This window comes from Garra rufa, chromosome 2 (assembly GCF_049309525.1).
Source record: "Garra rufa chromosome 2, GarRuf1.0, whole genome shotgun sequence".
In the NCBI taxonomy this organism is placed as follows: Eukaryota; Metazoa; Chordata; class Actinopteri; order Cypriniformes; family Cyprinidae; genus Garra; species Garra rufa.
In genome coordinates this window covers 33635125-33651961 of record NC_133362.1, presented here as the reverse complement: position 1 = coordinate 33651961, position 16837 = coordinate 33635125, and the positions used below count along the sequence as shown (strand labels likewise).

Here is a 16837-nt window from a genome sequence, read left to right as displayed (position 1 = left end):
GGTCAGCTGAAGGGGTTAAAGGGTCAAAGGTTCAAAGGTCGAAAGACCCGGGTTTTAAAATAGTTCAGGACTTTGTGGTTTCAGTCACGACGTGACCTCAGGTGGAAACACCAAGTATAGCATCACAATTTGCAGAGGTCACACTGACAAATGAGATAATGTCTTCAAATCATGAAAACGTTTTTACAGAGAGAGTCATAAGCTTTCATCTGCTGATCACTTCAGTGCTGTGAGTCAATGTCAACATAGAATGGAAAGAATAATAGGTTTCTTCAAAAGAATAAAACCGCTACAGAGCATCTACTGCAGAGTTAGTCATCTTTGCTATGGGAGAGCTGCTAACATAAGCACTGAAAGATGTTTTACACAGACAGTTATTTCCCATAACTAAACAAAAGTGATTCATTAGTCTATGGAGAGAGAGACAAAGAGAGAGAGCAAGGGAAGGAAGAGGACAGCAAGACATCTGAAGCTTCTCGCGTCATTCAAGAAAAGGGGTTACAAATCACAGAGGGGCACAATATCACTGCTCTGGTTTTATAGGACAGAGGAAAAGAGGGTAACGTGTGGTGTCTTTTAAGCTGTGCACACACAAATCCCAGGCCTGCCCTGCGCCCCCTCAGTAAATCTTAGCAGGAGAGAGGTGGGAGCAGGCAATGTGTCAAAGACTCTTTACTCCGCCTGTCTTTTCATTCATTTCCCATTAACTCCCAGCATGCTCACTGTTTATGTTCCACTGGCATGTAGGGAGGGTCAGACCAGCTCTGCCAACACAGCAGCAGCTCCCAGCCATGTGAAACATATAACCGATCCTATTAGAATATCAAACATGTCTAAGTAACATATTACCCAAAATCTACATGAAATATTTTATAAATAAGGACCATTGTTTAAAAGACATTAATACTAATTTTACTCAGCAAATATGCATTACGTTGATCAAAAGTGACTTTTAATGTTACAGAAGATTTCTATTTCAAATAAATGCTGTTATTTTGAACTTTCTGTTCATCAAAGAATCTTGAAAAAAAATCATGATTTAGACCAATATATTACACAGAAAAAAAACATTTTAACATTGACATTAATAAGAAATTATTCTTGAGCAGCAAATCAGCATATTAGAATGATTTCTGAAAGATAATGTGACACTGAATCACAAGACTAACATAAATTCCAACAAACAACATTTATTTGGTTATTTAAAATGTTATTAATATTTCATAATATTACAGTTTTTAAACAGATAGAACGACAGACAGACAGACAGACAGACAGACAGACAGACAGACAGACAGACAGACAGACAGATAGATAGATAGATAGATAGATGATAGCTAGAACAATAGATAGATAGAGATAGAACGATAGAACGATAGAACAATAGATAGATAGATAGATAGATAGATAGATAGATAGATAGATAGATAGATAGATAGATAGATAGATAGAGATAGAACGATAGAACGATAGAACAATAGATAGATAGATAGATAAGATAGACAGATAGATAGATAGATAGATAGATAGATAGATAGATAGATAGATAGATAGATAGATAGATAGATAGATAGATAGATAGATAGATAGATAGATAGATAGATAGATAGAACGATAGATAGATAGATAGATAGATAGATAGATAGATAGATAGATAGATAGATAGATAGATAGATAGATAGATAGATAGATAGATGATAGCTAGAACAATAGATAGATAGAGATAGAACGATAGAACAATAGATAGATAGATAGATAGATAGATAGATAGATAGATAGACAGATAGACAGATAGACAGATAGATAGATAGATAGATAGATAGATAGATAGATAGACAGATAGACAGATAGATAGATAGATAGATAGATAGATAGATAGATAGATAGATAGATAGATAGATAGATAGATAGACAGATAGACAGATAGACAGATAGATAGATAGATAGATAGATAGATAGATAGATAGATAGATGATAGATAGATAGAACGATAGAACGATAGATAGATAGATAGATAGATAGATAGATAGATAGATAGATAGATAGATAGATAGATAGATAGATAGATAGATAGAACGATAGATAGAACGATAGATAGAACGATAGATAGAACGATAGATAGAACGATAGATAGATAGATAGATAGATAGATAGATAGATAGATAGATAGATAGATAGATAGATAGATAGATAGATAGATAGATAGAACGATAGAACGATAGATAGATAGAACGATAGAACGATAGAACGATAGATAGATAGTGTCACGTTTGAAAGATGATGAGGTCTGGGTCCAAATGCAGGGAAGTATATTTATTAAATAAACAAACAAACAAACAAAACACAAACAAGGCAAGGTCAGAAACATAAACTTCAAAAACGAGAACGACGAGAAACCAACCACACAGAGACCAGGATACATGAAGACAATGCAGACTCACCAGGGTAGTGGAAGTGTGGAGATTATAAAGACAAATCATAAGTGTTATCAGCTGGGCAAGACAAGTGACAATCAAGGCAGGTGCAACAATCAGAGAAGTGAGTGCAGGGAAGGGAAAACAGCGACATCGTGTGGCGAAGGGAAAGGCAGCAGCCCAGAGTCATGACAGTACCCCCTCCCTACGGAACGGCTTCCAGACGTTCCCAAAGTCTGGAGGGAGGAGGTACGGAGGAATGGTAAATCAGGGGGAGGGACGGCGGGCCAGGTCCGTGCAGCGCAGTCACCGCCGCGTCAGGAACAGAAAGCACGGTCGCCGCAGTGTCAGGAACAGAGATTGCGGTCTCCGGCGCGTCAGGCACGGAGATAGCGTTCACCGCCGCGTCCGGAGCAGAGAGAGCGGTCAACGCCGCGTCAGGAGCAGAGAGAGCGGTCACCGCCGCGTCCGGAACAGAGAGAGCGGTCAACGCCGGGTCCGGAGCAGAGAGAGCGGTCACCGCCGCGTCCGGAGCAGAGAGAGCGGTCAACGCCGCGTCAGGAGCAGAGAGAGCGGTCACCGCCGCGTCCGGAGCAGAGAGAGCGGTCAACGCCGCGTCAGGAGCAGAGAGAGCGGTCACCGCCGCGTCCGGAGCAGAGAGAGCGGTCAACGCCGCGTCAGGAGCAGAGAGAGCGGTCACCGCCGCGTCCGGAACAGAGAGAGCGGTCAACGCCGCGTCAGGAGCAGAGAGAGCGGTCACCGCCGCGTCCGGAACAGAGAGAGCGGTCAACGCCGCGTCAGGAGCAGAGAGAGCGGTCACCGCCGCGTCCGGAGCAGAGAGAGCGGTCACCGCCGCGTCCGGAGCAGAGAGAGCGGTCAACGCCGCGTCAGGAGCAGAGAGAGCGGTCAACGCCGCGTCAGGAGCAGAGAGAGCGGTCACCGCCGCGTCCGGAGCAGAGAGAGCGGTCAACGCCGCGTCCGGAGCAGAGAGAGCGGTCACCGCCGCGTCCGGAGCAGAGAGAGCGGTCAACGCCGCGTCAGGAGCAGAGAGAGCGGTCACCGCCGCGTCCGGAACAGAGAGAGCGGTCAACGCCGCGTCAGGAGCAGAGAGAGCGGTCACCGCCGCGTCCGGAGCAGAGAGAGCGGTCAACGCCGCGCCCGGAGCAGAGAGAGCGGTCACCGCCGCGTCCGGAGCAGAGAGAGCGGTCAACGCCGCGTCAGGAGCAGAGAGAGCGGTCACCGCCGCATCAGGAGCAGAGAGAGCGGTCAACGCCGCGTCAGGAGCAGAGAGAGCGGTCACCGCCGCATCAGGAGCAGAGAGAGCGGTCAACGCCGCGTCAGGAGCAGAGAGAGCGGTCACCGCCGCGTCCGGAGCAGAGAGAGCGGTCACCGCCGCGTCAGGAGCAGAGAGAGCGGTCACCGCCGCGTCCGGAACAGATCCAGCGGACGCCCTCTCTCGAAAAAGCGCCTCCGCCATCGCCCTATAGTAGGGACGCTTCCGCGCCGCCTCAGCGTTGCGGGCATCCATCACCGCCAGACAGGCGTAGATGGTCTCAAAGCGGGCGACCGACGCCGCCTCCGCCTCCTCAGAAAAAAAAAAAACTACTCCCCGCTGGACCCATCTTGGGAGTCTGCATTCTGTCACGTTTGAAAGATGATGAGGTCTGGGTCCAAATGCAGGGAAGTATATTTATTAAATAAACAAACAAACAAACAAAACACAAACAAGGCAAGGTCAGAAACATAAACTTCAAAAACGAGAACGACGAGAAACCAACCACACAGAGACCAGGATACATGAAGACAATGCAGACTCACCAGGGTAGTGGAAGTGTGGAGATTATAAAGACAAATCATAAGTGTTATCAGCTGGGCAAGACAAGTGACAATCAAGGCAGGTGCAACAATCAGAGAAGTGAGTGCAGGGAAGGGAAAACAGCGACATCGTGTGGCGAAGGGAAAGGCAGCAGCCCAGAGTCATGACAGATAGATAGATAGATAGATAGATAGATAGATAGATAGATAGATAGATAGATAGATAGATAGATAGATAGATAGATAGATAGATAGATAGATAGATAGATAGATAGATAGATAGATAGATAGAACGATAGAATGATAGATAGATAGAACGATAGAACGATAGAACGATAGATAGATAGATAGATAGATAGATAGATAGATAGATAGATAGATAGATAGATAGATAGATAGATAGATAGATAGATAGATAGATAGATAGATAGATGACAGCTAGAACAATAGATAGATAGAGATAGAACGATAGAATGATAGATAGAATGATAGATAGATAGATAGATAGATAGATAGATAGATAGATAGATAGATAGATAGATAGATAGATAGATAGATAGATAGATAGATAGATAGATAGATAGATAGATAGATAGATAGATAGATAGATAGATGACAGCTAGAACAATAGATAGATAGAGATAGAACGATAGAACGATAGAACGATAGAACGATAGAACGATAGATAGATAGATAGATAGATAGATAGATAGATAGATAGATAGATAGATAGATAGATAGATAGATAGATAGATAGATAGAACGATAGAACGATAGATAGATAGATAGATAGATAGATAGATAGATAGATAGATAGATAGATAGATAGATAGATAGATAGATAGATAGATAGATAGAACGATAGAACGATAGATAGATAGAACGATAGAACGATAGAACGATAGATAGATAGATAGATAGATAGATAGATAGATAGATAGATAGATAGATAGATAGATAGATAGATAGAACGATAGAACGATAGATAGATAGAACGATAGAACGATAGATAGATAGATAGATAGATAGATAGATAGATAGATAGACAGACAGACAGACAGACAGACAGACAGACAGACAGACAGACAGACAGACAGACAGACAGACAGACAGACAGATAGATAGATAGATAGATAGATAGATAGATAGATAGATAGATAGATAGATAGATAGATAGAATGATTGATAGAATGATTGATAGATTGATAGATAGATAGATAGATAGATAGATAGATAGATAGATAGATAGATAGATAGACAGACAGATAGACAGATAGACAGATAGATAGATAGATAGATAGATAGATAGATAGATAGATAGATAGATAGACAGACAGTTGATAGATATGTAGAATGATAGCTAGAACGATAGATACCTAGAACGATTGAATGATAGAACATAGATAGAACAATAGATAGATAGATAGATTCATTCCACTCACGTGTCTCTGTAAATATTTTTAGAAAATAGAACAAATATCTGGTCAGTAACTCAGCCTCTGATGCCATTTCCACCACAGAGAGGAAGAGAGGTCAACCTCCTGAAGGAAACAGACAGCTGCTAAAACGAGTGTGAGCATAGATTGAGAGCTGGAGGGGCGGAGCAGCTGCTTAGACCACACACACACACACACACACACACACACACACACACATATGAAAAACAAAGTCCTGAAGAACTGCCAGTCATGTGCTCAAACTGCATACTAACCAGATGAGTTGAACCAAAGAGGCCAAATCTGTAATCTGAAGAAGTGTGGCCTCTTGGAAAATACTGGCAAAAGAACCCAAAATCTTTGTTTGTTGTCTAATATGTGAAGGTAAATCAGATTTCAACAATTTTTAACCACCACTACCATGGTAGTGCATCAGAAACATGGTATTACTATAATGCCATGTTCACAAAAGTATAGTGAATAATATTTCTCATCCTCCAAACCCTGCCCTCTGACCCTTACAGCCCCTCCCATCTAAGACTCCCCCGGCCAGTGTCCATACCTCTGTCACACTCAGCACTGGTCATCCATCATGAACCTGACCCCCGTACAAAATACACTTCAAAGTGCTGGATGGGACCTTTATTGAAATTTCCCTGAGGTAAAAACTCAGCCAGACACATATTCACACCATTAATCAATGTCCAGACTCCCGCAGAAGCGATAATCAGCTGTGACAGCGAGGAAATGCTTGTTCCCACTGAGTCCAACTCTGCTGATGGCTGTAAAATTGACATCAACACAATTTTTGCAGATTATGTTTATGTTAGTCAGTCGAATTTCAGCAGATTTAAAGCAGTCGCTCAACATTTCATACAGTGGATCTGCTCTATAAAGGAGATGTTGGTGTGGGCGGGGCCATGTTACATCACCTAATTAATATTCATGAGCAATGCTGATAAGATTTATAATGCATCCTCTTAACTTTTCAGATCCTTCAGCCCTGATCTAAAACAACTCTGGGTGCATTTTCATCATGCTTTACAGATCATTAGCTTGTAGTGTCTTTAATTAACTGAGCCTAATTAAAACTAACACGGAGAGAGCTAAAAGTTATGACACTGACGGCAGCGTCCAATTAAATCTTGCTTGTTCTGTATGGCTAGGCTAAATGAATTATAGAAATCAATTCCATATGTCATGCCTGTTTCTCCAGAACTGACAGCAAGGATAGAGAGACATGTCTTACCTTGCACAAAGGCCCAGAGAGCAGCTACTAAAAAGTTGCAGAGATCCAGGACGGATGGAGACCTTACACATCCCCAGAGTCCCACAGAAGCGTCCACCTCTGCTCACACACACCCCTGCAAGAATACACACATACAGACATATACACAGGGTTTGGTGAAGCTCTGAAGCATGCAAAACACATTTACCAGACGAGAGCTGAGGGAAAATTCATAATTAGGCCTATAGTAAAACAATAATAAAGTATAAGAGAACATCTAGAGAGCCTCTACCATCTGTTAGTCTCTACAGGCGATACGACTCAAGAGTTCAAGTATGCATACTGTACGTCACACACCTGCTATGGAGTATTAGTTGCAGGGTGTCAAGGTGAAAAGCCTGTTATTATGTTACCGTGAAAGCATGATAAGGTCACGGCTTTCTGAGGGGCCAGTAGTTTTCCTTTCTTTGTCTTTGGCCGCCATACAGTGAGTTCACATGAGTCTCAGTGGACATAAAGGCAAAAGAGATTGAATTTTGTCAGGTACAGTATAATCTGTGAAGGTTTCAAGTTGCTCAAATTGAAATATCTGCTCAGTATAAATTATATCTGAGAGGAGTGGAAGTGCACACTGCCCCCCACTGGATATCAACTAACACTACCTCTGTTTGAGAAACCATATTAAGCTAATATACATCTTGCATCTTACAGCCACTTTGACTCTTTTGACTTTTAAGGCATCCTGAATTTGGAAGTAAATGAATTTGAAAGAAATATACACATACAAGAAATAAACATCTATGAATAGTGTGTTAGCTCTGCCATGCTCATAAGTGTATGTATGAAATGCAAAGTCTAATGTAACCTTCCTTAAGTGAAAAAAAAATTAGTAGTACACTACTGTTTAGAAAATGGTCTCAGTAAGATTTTTTTAGCTGTTGCTGTTTTCGAAAAAAATCAGGACTTTTATTCAGGAAGTAAGCATTAAATCTAACCAAAAGTGACAGTAAACACATTCATGTTTAAACATTCTTTTTTAAATAAATGCTGTTCTTTTGAACTTTATATGCAAAGAATCCTGAGAAAATCTACCATAGATTCCACAAAAATTAAAAATGTTTCTTGAGCAGCAAATCAGATTGATTTCTGCACTGCACTGTAAAACGTTTTCGCAAAACTCAACTTAATAACCTAAGTTCAGCAGTTGCCTTAAGTTTTTAAGTTAAATAAGCATAAAACTACAAGTCATTTTAACTTATTACAATAAAAATGAGTTGATATAACTTGTGAGTTTAAATGACTTAAGTTGATTTAACTTAAAATCTTAAGGTAGCTGCTAAACGTAAGTTTTTAAGTTGAAAGTGGTGAAAACTTTTTATGATTTTAATGATGCTGAAAATTCAGCTTTGCATCACAAAAATAAATTGCATTTTTAAAATATATTGAAATATAAAACAGTTATTTTAAATTGAAATAATATTTCACAATAAGACTCTTTTTACTCTATTTCTGATTAAATAAATGCAGCTTTGATAAAACTTCTTTTTTTCCAGACCATAAACTTTTGAATGGTATACCATTTACATAAACCATACTGTACCAAATCATATCCATATAGTATACCAGTGTAGAAACTCAACACACTGGAATAAAAGTGCTTCAAATCTGCTACACACTCATGTACAAAATAAATAAAAACCAGCTAAATTATTCTAAACTGTTAATCATTTTCAAGCATTTACACCATGCATGGTTAACCTTACAGTAGTACTTAACACCGATAACTGTCAGACTTTTAAAATCCTTCATCACTTGAATTAAGATTATAATAATTTAATTTTAAAGCACAGCCACCACAAAATCAGACTTTAGCGCCTCTTTTTACTTTTAGATCGATCTGAGGTTATATCCAGATTTAAAATCATAACAAGAAATAGTTTACTAGCTACGATACTGTTTTTGAAATCAAATAATTGCATAGCAATGACAGGAAACACTGACATCAAACAATTCCCTGCAATAAAAAAGTTAATAAAAAAAAATTAAGCAGATACACAAACCCAAATTGGAAATAAAAGAGTTATCAAATAAACATGTATCCTATTCTGTGTCCTAAACTCTTGAAACATTGGTGTCTCATATGTTAGAGCAGTCAGTGCGATTTTGGAAAGGAGTCTATAAAATCTGTATGTGTGCAAAAATTTTCACCCCTCTTTGTAATTGTTTACATTTAACAGTAATTATAACAGATTACATTTAGATTTATTTTGTAATTACGTAATTCTGTTACATGTAACTAGTTATTCCCCAACACTGTATCTCACCGCTGCCTTTAGTCCTCCATGGCTGAATTTGCAAGGACTGTCTTCTCTCTCTACCCTTATACACTTAGAACAGGAATGCTAGTTACTGTTTACCCTGGTTTTAATAAAACCAGTGAAGAATGAAGTGGAGATTAGAGAGGAATGTGTCTGTGGTTATCTCTTCTCTTCAGTTATCAACAATCTCATCTAGTGTGTGCAACCCCTTCTAAAGTGGGTCACATCTACATGGGCTGCCAGCCATGCACAAACACACACTCACACACACATACATTCAACTGCGTGACACACGTGGAGAGGAGAGGGGAAACAGTGGTTCACACGTGCCTGAGCCTGTCTGCTTCACAGAAAAGGGGGAGCGACTGGGAAAATAAAGGGGGTGATTGGAGGTCTAAGACAGTTAAGCAAAACACAAAGAACACTAGTGTGGAAACTATTTTTAACTGTAGCTTTCGAAGTTACATGAAAGTTGTTAGCTCCAGTACAAGCTTAAAGCTTAAATAGCTTAAATATATACAGTTGAAGTCAAAAGTTTACATATACCTTGCAGAATCTTAATTGTTAATTAAATGAAAATGTTAATTATTTTACCAAAATAAGAGGGATCATACAAAATGCGATTTTTTTAGTACTGAAATGAAGAAGATATTTCACATGAAAGACCTTTACATATTTACATATATACCATCTTTTCACACTGAAGACATATCATATTAATATGTTATTAATATGATATTTAGGCAAAATAAGAAAAATGTATACATCTTTACTCTGTTGAAAAGTTTACACCCCCTTAATGCATTGTGTTTTGCAAGGCATATGTAAACTTTTGACTTCAAGTGTAACTATAAGATGATCATTTACAAATCATGTAAAAAAAAAAAAAAATCTCTTATGCTCACTATGGTGACATTATTTAATCAAAAATACAGTAAAAATGTGTTCCTGTGATCCAAAGCTGAATTTTCTGCATTATTACTTCAGTATTCAGTGTCAAATGATCCTTCAGAAATCATTCTAATATGCTGATTTTCTGCTATAATAAACATTTCTAATTATTCTTATCAATGCTGAAAACAATTGTGCTGTTCAATATTTTTGTGGAAACCATGATTCATTTTTTTTCAGGATTCACTGGTGATTGAAGTTCAAAATAACAGTATTTGTTTGCAATCAATATCTTTAGTAATCTTTAGTAAGAGAATAGTTGAGGAGAGTGTGTTTGATTATTTGTGCACAACACAATCAGACTTGAAAACAGCTTAACTGTTGTCACACGTGCAGGGGAGACGAGGAGCCAGGAGAACACACGAGGAAACAGGAATTAAACAAAACACTAATTTATTAAATCATGAAACAAAACAAAAGGCAGGGATACACCAACACGACAAAACTTCAAAACAAACCACGAGGAGCAGACAAACACCACCATGAGACTGCATCGATGGACAAAGGGGAGTGAGCAGAGACAGACTCTTTAAACACTACAAACGGGGCGTGGCTACAAACGAGATAACAGGATGACGAGGGGGAAATACAAAAGACTAAACCAACTCAGACAAAACCAGAAGGGGGAGACAAGGACTAAACCATAATGACTAGAAACAGAGGGGGAAAAACACTGGGAAGACAGAACAGAACAGACTAAAATCCTGACATTACCCCCCCCCCCTCCCCGAAGGCGCGTCTCGCGCCTAATAACATCCAAAGGGGAGGGAGGGTGGGCGCCCTGGAGACCGCTAAACTGGAACACAAGACACAGGAGACACAGGATACAAGGGTGGTCTCCAGGGCGGATCAGGGAGTTCAGGGGACCATGGCCGAGCAGATAGTCCAGGAGGCCATGGCGGATCAGGAGGTTCAGGAGGCTATGGCCGGGCAAACAGTCCATGAGGCCATGGCGGATCTGGGGGCACAGGAAGCCATGGCCGGGTAAACAGTCCATAAGGCCATGGTGGGTCAGGGGGTTCGAGAAGCCATGGCTGAGCAAACAGTCCATAAGGCCATGGCTGATCAGCCATCTTGGGTGCAGACTCCAACTTGGCCGGGGACTCAGGTTTGGCTGCCATCTTGGCCGGGGACTCAGGAACGGAGGCCATCTTGGCCGGGGACTCAGGAACGGAGGCCATCTTGGTCGGGGACTCAGGAACGGAGGCCATCTTGGCCAGGGATTCAGGTTTGGTGGCCATCTTGGCCGGGAACTCAGGAACGGAGGCCATCTTGGCCGGGAACTCAGGAACGGATGGCATCCTGGCCGGGAGCTCAGGAACGGAGGCCATCTTGGCCAGGGATTCAGGCTTGACGGCCATCTTGGCCAGGGTTTCAGGCTTAACGGCCATCTTGACCAGGGTTTCAGGCTTGACGGCCATCTTGGCCGGGAACTCAGGAACGGAGGCTTTCTTGGCCAGGGATTCAGGCTTGACTGCCATCTTGGCCGGGAACTCAGGAACGGAGGCCATCTTGCGTGCAGACTCTGGCGTGGCAGCCATCATGTGAGCAGACACTAGCGAGGCGGCCACCTTGTGAGCAGAAACTGACGTGGCGGCCATCTTGTGAGATGACGGCTGACCATCTTGCGGCTGACGGGCTTGAACGCGGAGAGGAAGCCTGAGGTACTGGGCTGAGGACCATCATGGGCTTAGGAGGACTTGGGGACACGAGGGAGGCAAGGAGGGAGTAAGGTCGCTGGAGTGATATGCGGAGGGTTCTGGCTGTTGGTGAGATGGGGTGACTACATGTTTCCAGACGGGAGGAGGATTACCATCCTCCACCATGACTTGGAACGGGGAACCACATAAATCAAGAACTAAATTCACAAAATCTGCTACAGGACGGTAGCAATCATTAGGACTTATCAATTGAAACAAAGAATCATCTTTTAGTCCCATCTGGAAACATGCGTTCACCATCTTATCACTCCATGTCACCAGATGGTAAATTCCTCCACATACTCCTCCAGCGAATGCTCACCTTGCTGGAGGTTAAACAGGAGGTCCTCAGCCCAGGTCATCTTGATTAGGTCCGTCGATCTGTCACACGTGCGGGGGAGACGAGGAGCCAGGAGAACACACGAGGAAACGTGAATTAAACAAAACACTAATTTATTAAATCATGAAACAAAACAAAAGGCAGGGATACACCAACACGACAAAACTTCAAAACAAACCACGAGGAGCAGACAAACACCATGAGACTTCATCGACGGACAAAGGGGAGTGAGCAGAGACAGACTCTTTAAACACTACAAACGGGGCGTGGATAAAAACGAGATAACAGGATGACGAGGGGGAAATACAAATATGGGCAAGACTAAACCAACTCAGACAAAACCAGAAGGGGGAGACAAGGACTAAACCATAATGACTAGAAACAGAGGGGGGAAAAACACTGGGAAGACAGAACAGAACAGACTAAAATCCTGACAACTGTCATGTTACTGAAAAATTTTTGTACCACCTACTTTTATGTACAATAGATTCTTAAATTTCATTCTGGCTTCATTTTCATTCTAAACTTTCATTCTGGCTCATATGCTCCGGCTCACTTTTATCAGCAACACAGAAACATAAACACATTGTGGAGTAATTAATCACTAAGCCACTGTCTGCAAACTGATACAATATGGCCCATTGATTTTGCCATGACCTCATCTGGCCTGTCGGAGATAAACGTATGCCGGTTAATTAGCACAGCTCTTTGGTGTCAAGTTACTCTATAACCATTCAAGCAGATTAATTTCGGTCTGAGAAACAGGCTCTAGTTCTTGACAATAAAAGCGCAATAAAATTACTTCCCGAAGTGATACAAGATACAGAGGATGTGACAGCAAAACATCTGCCAGAATGGCAGGAGACAGTTTAACAAAGGTCAGACTCTGATCAGAGATGTGGTGCAATGCTGAAATTGTGACATGGTGCTCAGTCCTTGTGAAAAATTGACTGAATGTTCACATCATAAAGGTCCACTGAAGTGCTTTGAAACAAACAGCTTATTCTATGCGTTTACGTAATTTCAACTGAAACAGTAATTACAGGGCTAGACATATCAAACAGTTCCGTCCCCTGTTTTAAATAGCCAATAGTGTTTTGTTTATATCAAAGCTTGGGCCAGAGCCACTGAGCTCAGTAAAGCTACATTTGACCCCGTATGAAAGCCACAATCTCATGCATATTGCTATAAAATATAGCATTCTGTGTAGAATTCAAATGGCCAAGCTATCAAGTCTCTAGACTGGAGCAGACTGTATGCGTGCTGCGGCGGTTCATGTGAAACAGTGCAAAACCAGACTTCTTTTGCCCCAGTGGAAAGCATATTTACACTGTCTGAATTGTTCCCTATCCTCTATATAGTGCACTACATGCCATTAACCGTACAGAAAATACTAACTCTGTGAACAAGTGACCGATTTCAGTAGCAGCTTCAGCATTTATTTACAGTGTAGGGGGTGGGACACTTCAGATTCTAGAGAGCATTTGATTAGACCAGGGGTCACCACACTCGGTCCTGGAGGGCCGGTGTCCCTACAGAGTTTAGCTCCAACCCTAATCAAACACACCTGAACCAGCTAATCAAGGTCTTAATAGGTATACTTGAAACTTCCAGGCAGCTGTGTTGAGGCAAGTTGGAGCTAAACTCTGCAGGACACTGGCCCTCCAGGATCAAGTTTGGTGACCCTTGGATTAGACAAAGTTTGATGAGGAGCTGAAGTGTAGGGTGAAGTCATCAATATCTTCAATCAATATTAGCGGAAGTTAGAACTTATAGGTTTTGAATGCTTATATCTTCTAAATGCGAATTTTGTCATTGTTTTGGAGCACACTATAGCTTATAAATAACCTTAAGGCTAACATATTTATAATTAAAATTATAAAGCTTTAATTTTGATTTCATTGTTTTAATATATTTTGTTATGGTTTAAAGAAGTATATTTATTTTGATGTGTTGACTAACATATTAAAGCACATGTAAAGTATTTAACTCTATTGTGCTATTCAATATTACATTTAAAGATGATATATTTTAAATGCATTAAACTTTATCATTACAAATGCACAATTACAAATATATTTAAATACATGACAAACACGTTTAAAAAAAAACTGCACATTCAGCAGTGCACTTTAACCATATTTCAAAGACAGAGTAATGAAATTACAAAAAAGTGGGTCAAAAAAGCATTTTCAACCATTTGCAACTAAATACAAATGCAATCAAAACAACAAAAGAGCAACAGAAGTGTTGTGATAGGTTGTTGTGACTGTTAGTCTAACGCAGTACATGTTTCTGAATGACGGAACCTAGTGATGCCATGTAGACAGAGAAAAAAGTGGTCCATATACCGAGCCCTGAGGTACCCCAGTAGGTAGACATTGCAATTTAGACACCTCACCCCCCCAAGGTACCTTGAAGGACCTATCTGAGAACTTTACAAATAGTCCAAAAGAGAAAATATTAGTTGAATTTATAAAAATGAACCTGTTCAAAAGTTCTTGATTCTTAATACTGTGATGTTACCTCAGTGATCCACAGCTGTGTTTTTTCTTTAGCTGGGAGTCCCTTGTTTGTCCTGAACAGTTAAACTGCCTACTGTTCTTTAGAAAAATCCCACAAATTCTTTGTTTTGTTTTTTTTAAGCATTTTTGTGTATTTGAACCCTTTCCAGCAATGACAACTGAGGGACAATGTAACTATTGTACAGAAGGTCCAAATGTTCACTGATGCTCCAGAAGGAAACACAGTGCATTAAAAGCCAGGGGGTGAAAACTTTTGGAATTTAAAGATCAGGGTAAATTTAACTTATTTTGTCTTCTGGGAAACATGCATGTAAGTATCTTCTGTAGCTTCTGAAGGGCAGTACTAAATGAAAAATATGATATTTAGGCAAATCAAGAAAGATGTACACATCTTCATTTAGCATTGTGTTTCTGGAAGGTGTATGTAAATGATATAACTAAATTACACAACCTAGTGAACCTAGTGCCATAACAGAGAAGTGGTCCAAGTACTGAGCCCTGAGGCACCCCAGTAGCTAGATGTTGTGACTTGGACATCTCACCCCTCCAAGATACCTTATAGGACCTATCTGATAGGTAAGATTCGAACCACCAAGCCATAAAATGTATTATATCTCTTTTTATGCAAAGAAACAGAATGAAATCTAAAATATAATTCACTAAAAATCTTCCCTTCTGCCCTAGTTTTTCTAGCCCATTCAAGATACAGATCTCCCTTTTTTTCTGTACTATATATGAGTGTGCTTACACTTCCTGCTGCATGCAAATACTGTTAACGTATCGCAAATGGCAGATGGTACATTTGAATGGTGGTTTTTTTTTGGAGACTAACAGCTACTGGTCGCCATCTACTTTCATTATATGTAAAAGAGTTGAAATTTTGCTGCTGTAGAGAACTCCTTGTGAGCTCTATGCAAAGAAAAATGTGTTTCACTATGAGGTCTGTAAACGATGACAATATTCATTTGTGGGTGAACTATCCTCTTTATATTCTCCCCATTAACCTTACAGTGTCTGCCTGTTCCTCACCTGCTCCCGTAGGCAAATGTACTGTTAGATGAGGTAAATGTGTATCTGACCCATTCTGGGCCCAGCGAGAAAGAGAGAGAGCCTGCAGGGTGACAGATGGCGAGGGCCAAGCGTCAGGGACTCGAGGATGGAGCAGCATCAATCCACTTCACTCCTCCACCGCCACCTCCTCTCTGATCCCTTCATCCCTCCTTCCAGACGAGGACACAGATACATCTATCCCATTATTTTCCTATCCCTGAGAACCACGCGTAAGAATACACAGCAGGACAATACAACGCCAGCCGTGCACCACAACACAGACGCTGACTGACTCACTTTGACCTCTTAATTCATGGACAGGGAGCTATGAGGGGTTATGGGGCACCTCCACATGGAGAGAAGCGGCCTGGGGTCACAGACTGGCCTCAATTAATGCTGATCTGAGGATTATGAACTCTAATGAGTCCAGACTGCAACTAGTTATAAAACTTTCAATTTTAATGTCATCAGTTATTGAATAATAAAGAAAGCAGTAAAAAGAATACAGTAAAAAGTACAGTATAGGGCTGGGGATTGACAAAAAAAAACAAAAATCATTTGTTTTCAATTTGGTTTTGATTCACAAGTTTGCAGTTTAATTCGATTTAGATTATTTTGGACCTATACAGTATAACATACAGTATGTGGCAAACTAATGCTGTAAAATATACATTAGAATCAGTTGGTACTACATTACTATAATATTGGAATGTAAAAATAACTGATTTGTATACACTTAAATTACACTCAATGAATACTATCCTTAGAATTACATAATTATATTTATACTCCAATTCATTTTTTAATATAAATACATGGCTGTCATAAAAACTTTATGGATTTATTCAAACATTAATTAAATATTGAAGAAAAGTAAAAAAAAAAATAATAATAATAATAATATAATATAATTTAGCAGCTTCCACACGTTTTTTCTGTGGTTTAGACAGCATAAATTAGCAGAACAACATATTCAGTAGTACATTCACCAAAACGGCATTTATTGTTTTAATATTGTAATAAAATAAACAGAATTCGAAATATGAGATTTTGTTTCATA

At 40.4% G+C, this 16837-nt stretch overlaps 1 protein-coding gene across 1 annotated transcript in view; it reads right to left on the bottom strand.

Annotated features, from left to right (window-relative positions):
- Positions 1-16837, bottom strand: part of lzts2a (leucine zipper, putative tumor suppressor 2a) — an 85402-nt gene that overhangs the window by 35907 nt on the left and 32658 nt on the right. Inside the window, exon 2 of the mRNA XM_073834136.1 lies at positions 6915-7029. The gene's annotated coding sequence lies outside the window, so the exon portion shown is untranslated. The remainder of the gene's footprint in view (positions 1-6914; positions 7030-16837) is intronic.